This window comes from Oryctolagus cuniculus, chromosome 6, assembly GCF_964237555.1.
Source record: "Oryctolagus cuniculus chromosome 6, mOryCun1.1, whole genome shotgun sequence".
NCBI lineage: Eukaryota > Metazoa > Chordata > Mammalia > Lagomorpha > Leporidae > Oryctolagus > Oryctolagus cuniculus.
The window spans coordinates 168,463,801-168,470,282 of record NC_091437.1 but is presented as its reverse complement, the minus strand read 5'-3'; positions in this window follow the sequence as shown (position 1 = coordinate 168,470,282).

Genomic DNA, 6,482 nt, shown 5'->3' with positions numbered 1-6,482 from the left:
CTCGTTGTAACTCTTTCAAATAAATAAATAAATCTTAAAAGAGAGAGAGAGAGAGAGAGAATGCTTCCATCCACTGGTTCACTCCCGAAATGGCCACAATGGCCAGGGCTGGGCCAGTCCAAAGCCTGAAGCCAGGAGCTTTCTCCGGGTCTCCCACATGGGTGACAGGGGCCTAAGCACTTGGGCCATCCTCCACTGCTTTCCCAGGCACATTAACAGGGAGCTGGATCAGAAGCAGAGGTACCCACGTGGAATGCCAGTGTCACAGGTGGCAGCTTCACCACAACACTGACCCCTAAACCTATCTTCTAATTCCATTGTCCACAAATCTCTTGAAGTACCTCCATATCACATAGACACTTTGATTCATGTTTATTTATCCCCCTCTCGTTGACAGTTCCAAATACCATATGTGACCCAAGGGTGCATTCTGGCTGCTACAGTGGCAACCAGTATCCCAGCTCACCCCACACATGTGCTGGGGCCCAGTGAGGGAGACACTAAGGTTGCAGTGCCATATACCATACAGAAGCCATTGGGGGGCCAGCGCTGTGACATAGCGGGTAAAGCCACCACCTGCAGTGCTGGCATCCCATATGGGCGCTGGTTCCAGTCCTGGCTGCTCCACTTCTGATCCAGCTCCCTGCTGTGGCCTGGGAAAGCAGTGGAAGATGGCCCAAGTGCTGGGGGCCCTGCTCCCACGTGGGAGACCTGGAAGCTCCTGGCTCCTGGCTTCAGATCAGTGCAGATCCAGCTGCTGTGGCCAACTGGGAAGTGAACCAGTGGATGGAAGACCTCTCTCTATTTCTCTCTCTCTCTCTCTCTCTCTCTCTGCCTGTCCAACTCTCTCTGTGTAACTCTTTCAAATAAATAAATAAATCTTTAAAAATAAATAAATAAAACAAAAAATAAGAAGCCATTGGGGGTGATGGCCCTGATTGCAAGTGTGGCTTCCTCTATGTTGCTTAATTTAAAAAATTTTTCTAGAAAATACCAATTTGAAAAAATTGGATAAAACGTTTCCACATGTAATTCCAGACTTCACACATTCCCTCAGGTTACCACTTCCAGAGCTGAGACTTGCTGTTTACTGAACTATGGCCTGCGGTGCAGCATCCCATACGGGCCCTGGTTTGAATCCCAGCTGCTCTACTTCCAATGGCCTGGGAAAAGCAGTGGAAGATGGCCCAAGTGTTTGGGCCCCTGCACCCACATGCGAGACCCTGATGAAGCTCCTGGCTCCTGGCTCCTGACCTCAGCCTGGCCAAGTGCTGGCTGTTGCAGCCATCTGGGGAGTGAACTAGAGGATGGATGATCTCTCTCTCTTCTCTCTCTATAACTGAAAGAGTTACAGAGAGAAGTCTTCCATCCACTGGTTCACTCCCTAAATGACCACAATGGCCAGCGCTGAGCTGATCCGAAACACTAGCCCCTAAATAAGTCTTGTCAAAAACAAATAAAACAAGAGGGGAAATGGGCAAGAGATTAACGCAGTTCAAATAAAATAACTGTAGATAATCCTAGTCTTAGTCCTTGTTTTCTGCTGCTGTAACAAATACACAAGGAAAGAGGTTAATTTTGGCTCCGTTCTGGAGGTCCAAGAGCTCCTGCACAGCACCTGCTGCGCTCCTGGTGAGGGTCTCAGGACAGAAAGTGGAGGGAGAACAGACTGATGGGGGTAGGGAGGGAGTAGGCTCACCGAATACCAAACAACCACTCTCACAGGAAAAAACCTCACCCCTTCATGGGGTGGCACCACCACGACCTAAGCACCTCTTCAAGATCCCACCAACTATCAAAACTAGGCCCCAGTATGATTTAGGGTGGTAAGAACCATACCCAAACTACAGCAGTCCTTAGGAAAATTTGCTTAACTCACAAGAAAAATGATTAAACCACACTGAAGTATTTCTTCCCAGATTATTAAAAAAAATTCAAATATTGTGCGACACACTTAACTTGTAAGGCTGTGGAAAATCAACACCAGGAGGAATACAAGATGCACAACCCTGTGGAAGGGAAGTGGCAATATTTACCAATAATGCATTTACAACTGTCCATTGGTCACGCAATTTGTAGGAATCTTTCCTAGAATTAAAGTGGCAAAAATATGAAAAAGGTAGGATACAACAACTTATTACAAAACTAATTTTAATAGTGAAAGACTGGAAACAACCCAGACACCCAATAATAATGGGGTAGTTGGGCAGCAGGCATTTAGCCCAGCTGTGAAGCTGCTGTGTCCTACTTCAGAGTACCTGGGTTCAGTTCCCAGCGCCAGACTCCAGCTTCCTGTCAATGCACACTCTGCAAGGCAGGGAGAATGGTTCAAGTACTTGGGTTGCTGCCATTTGCATGGGAGATCCATATTGCATTCTCAACTCCTGGTTTTTAATCCAGCCCAGCATCAGCACTGTGGGCATTTGGAGAATGATCCAGCAGGTAGGAGCTTACTGTCTGTCTGCTTCTGTGTGTTTGTCTTTTCCTCTCAAATATTTTAAAAACAGTGTGCTATTTGAAAACACCAAGGCACAGTCTCAGAATGGACAGATATCTCCACACACTGCTGAAAGCTCCAGGATATTAAGTGAAAACAATCGAATGCAGATACATAATGCTATACTCACTGATGTTCAGATCATAGCATTTTTAAAAGGGTTACCGGGTTGAACATTTAGCCTACTGGCTGACACCAATTGGGATTCCCACATCTCAGGGCCAATGTTGTGGCTTAGTGGGCTAAGCCACAGCCTGCAAAACACCAGGATCCCATATGAGCTCCAGTTTCAGTTTCAGCTGCTTCACTTACAATCCAGCTCCCTGCTAATGCACTTGGGAAAGCAGTGTAAGATGGCCCCTTCCACCCACATGGGAGAGCCAGATGGAGTTCTGGGTTCCTGGTTTTAGCCTGGCCCAATATATCTATCTCTCTTTTTCAAATAAATAGATAAATCTTTTTTTTTTTTTTAAGATTTATTTATTTGGCCGGTGCCGTGACTCAATAGGCTAATCCTCCACCTTGCGGCGCTGGCACACCGGGTTCTAGTCCTGGTTGGGGTGCTGGATTCTGTCCCGGTTGCCCCTCTTCCAGGCCAGCCCTCTGCTATGGCCCGGGAATGCAGTGGAGGATGGCCCAAGTGCTTGGGCCCTGCACCCCATGGGAGACCAGGAGAAGCACCTGGCTCCTGGCTTCAGATCAGCGCCATGCGGCGGCCATTGGAGGGTGAACCAATGGCAAAAAGGAAGACCTTTCTCTCTGTCTCTCTCTCTCTCTCACTGTCCACTCTGTAAAAAAAAAAAAAAAAAAAAAAAGATTTATTTATTTATTTGAAAGAGTTACACAGAGAGAGGAGAGGTAGAGAGAGAGAGAGAAGTCTTCCATCTGCTGGTTCACTCCACAATTGGCCACAATGGCCAGAGCTGCGCCATTCAGGAGCCAGGAGCTCCTTCCAGGTCTCCCATGCAGGTACAGGGGCCCAAGCACTTGGGCCATCTTTTACTGCTTTCCCAGGCCATAGCAGGGAGCTGGATTGGAAGTGGAGCAGCCAGTTCTCAAACCGGCGCCCATATGGGATGCCAGCACTTCAAGCCAAGGCGTTAACCCACTGTGCCACAGCGCCAGCCCCATAAGTAGATAAATCTTAAAAAAAAAAAAAAAATCCCACATCTTACATCAGAGTACCTGGATTTGTTATCCACCTCCAGGTCCTGACTCCAACTTCTTTTTGTCAGTCACTAGGAGGCAGCAAGTGATGGCTCAAGTAATTGGATTCCTGCTACTCATACTGGGAGATCTGGATTAACAGATATTTGAAAACTATTGCAAGCATTTCGAACTGATGGAGGGGAGGGAGAGCGAGCTCACGATCTCTCACTCTCTCTCTCCCCAGAAGATATCTTTGTCTCTCTTCCTCTCCCTGTAACTCTGCCTTTCAAATAAAAAATAACTAAATCTTTTCAAACAAACAAACAAAAATGGCCAGTGGTAAACAGAGGCAGCCTGGGGCCGGTGCTATGGTGCAACGGGTTAACGCCCTGGCCTGAAGCACTGGCATCCCATTTGGGCGCCAGTTCTAGTCCCGGCTGCTCCTCTTCCAATCCAGCTCTCTGCTATGGCCTGGATGGCCCAAAGTCTTGGGCCCCTGCACCCACGTGGGAGGCCCAGAAGAGGCTCCTGGCTCCGGATTGGCGCAGCTCCAGCCATTGCAGCCAGCTGGGGAGTGAACCAGTGGATGGAAGACCTCTCTCTCTCTCTGCTTCTCTTCTCTCTGTGTAACTCTCTTTTGAATAAATAAATAAAATCTTTGAAAAAATAAATAAATAAAGGGCCAACCTAGGGGCCTAGTAGCATTGTGGGGCCTTGGACAGCCAACTTCTGGACTTCTTATTCCTGGAAAACAAATAAAATGCCTGTTAGGTTAAGTCATTGTGGCCAAGTTTCTACTGCATATAGTCAATGCCAATCCTGGAACTGTAACATGTTAAACTGGTTTGGCCAGCGCCATGGCTCACTAGGCTCATCCTCCGCCTGTGGCGCCAGCACCCCGGGTTCTAGTTCCATTTGGGGCGCTGGATTCTGTTCTGGTTGCTCCTCTTTCAGTCCAGCTCTCTGCTGTGGCCCGGGAGTGCAGTGGAGGATGGCCCGGGTCCTTGGGCCCTGCACCTGCATGGGAGACCAGGAGGAAGCACCTGGCTCCTGGCTTCGGATCAGCGCAGTGCACCAGCCACAATGCACCAGCCATAGTGGTCACTTGGGGGATGAACCAATGGAAAAAGGAAGACCTTTCTCTCTGTCTCTCTTCGTCTGTCAAAAAAAAAAAAAAAAAAAAAAAAGGTTTTAAAAAATCAATGTGAATTTTTTTTTTTTTTTTTTTAAGATTTATTCATTTGAAAGAGAAAGAAAGAGAGAATCTTCCACCCGCTGGTTCAGTCTCCAAATGGCCACAAGGACTGGGGCTTGGCCAGGCCAAAGCCGGGAGCCAGGAACACCATTGGGGTTCTCCCACATAGGTGACAGGGACCCAAGTACTTGGGCTATTCTCTGCTGCCTTCCCAGGCACATTAGCAGGGAGCTGGATTGGAAGCAGAGCAGTAGGGACTCAAACTGTGCCAATCTGGGATACTGGTGTTGTAGATGATGGCTTTACCTGCTGTACCCCAACACAGGCTGTGTGAACACCTTTAAATGACAGTTTCCAGCATGGTACTTTTTTTTTTTTTTTTTTTGACAGGCAGAGTGGACAGTGAGAGAGAGAGACAGAGAGAAAGGTCTTCCTTTTGCCGTTGGTTCACCCTCCAATGGCCGCCACGGCTGGCGCGCTGCGGCCGGCGCACCGCACTGATCCGAAGGCAGGAGCCAGGTGCTTCTCCTGGTCTCCCATGGGGTGCAGGGCCCAAGCACTTGGGCCATCCTCCACTGCCTTCCTGGGCCACAGCAGAGAGCTGGCCTAGAAGAGGGGCAACCGGGAAAGAAACCGGCGCCCCGACGGGGACTAGAACCCGGTGTGCCAGCGCCGCTAGGTGGAGGATTAGCCTATTGAGCCGCGGCGCCGGCCTCCAGCATGGTACTTTAACGATACACCAGAAACCTTAGGTGCACTCTTAGAGCTAGACTTTGGCCTCTGATGATCTTTTCCACAAATAACAATCAGAGCTCCTGAGGGGGCTGAATTCATATCTGCAGTCCAGAAAAGTAGGAATCCCTTGAACATCCTGTGGTCAAAAAGCAGAGTAGGGGGCAGGAATTTGGCCTAGCATTTTTTTTTTTAACAATACAGAGAGGTCTTCTATCCACTGGTTCACTCCCACAAATGACCACAATGGCTGCAGCTAGGCCAAGCCAAACCAGGAGCTTCTTCTGGATCACCCACGTGGGTGCAAGGGCCCAACGACTTGGGCCATCTTCTGCTGCTTTCCTAGAAGCATCAGCAGGGAGCTGGATCAGAAGTGGAGCAGCTGGGACTCAAACCAGTGCCCATATGGGATGCCGCCTGGTGATCTAACCTGCTACGCCACAGTGACAACCCCTTGGCCTATCATGTAAGCCACCACTACGTACTCCCACATCACGTATCAAAGTCCCATCTCCACTTCCAATTTCACCTTCTGCTGATGCATTCCCTGGATACAGTGAGTGATGGTGCAAGTCCTTAGATCCCTGCCATCCATGTGAGAGACCTGTACTGAGTTCCAGGCTCCTGGCTTTGGCCTGGCCCAGCCCTGGCTACTTTGGGGATCTGGAGATCAATCAGCAGACTGAAGTGCTCTTCTTCCACCTTTGTCTGCCTTTCAAAAATAATAAGTAGGGGCCGGGGCTGTGGCACCAGAATCCCATAAGGGCACCAGTTCATGTCTCAGCTGCTCCTCTTCCGATCCTGCTCTCTGCTGTGGCCTGGGAAAGCAGTAGAAGATGGCTCGAGTGCTTGAGCCCCTGCATCTAGGTGGGAGACCTGGAAGAAGCTCCTGGCTCCTGGCTTTGGAAT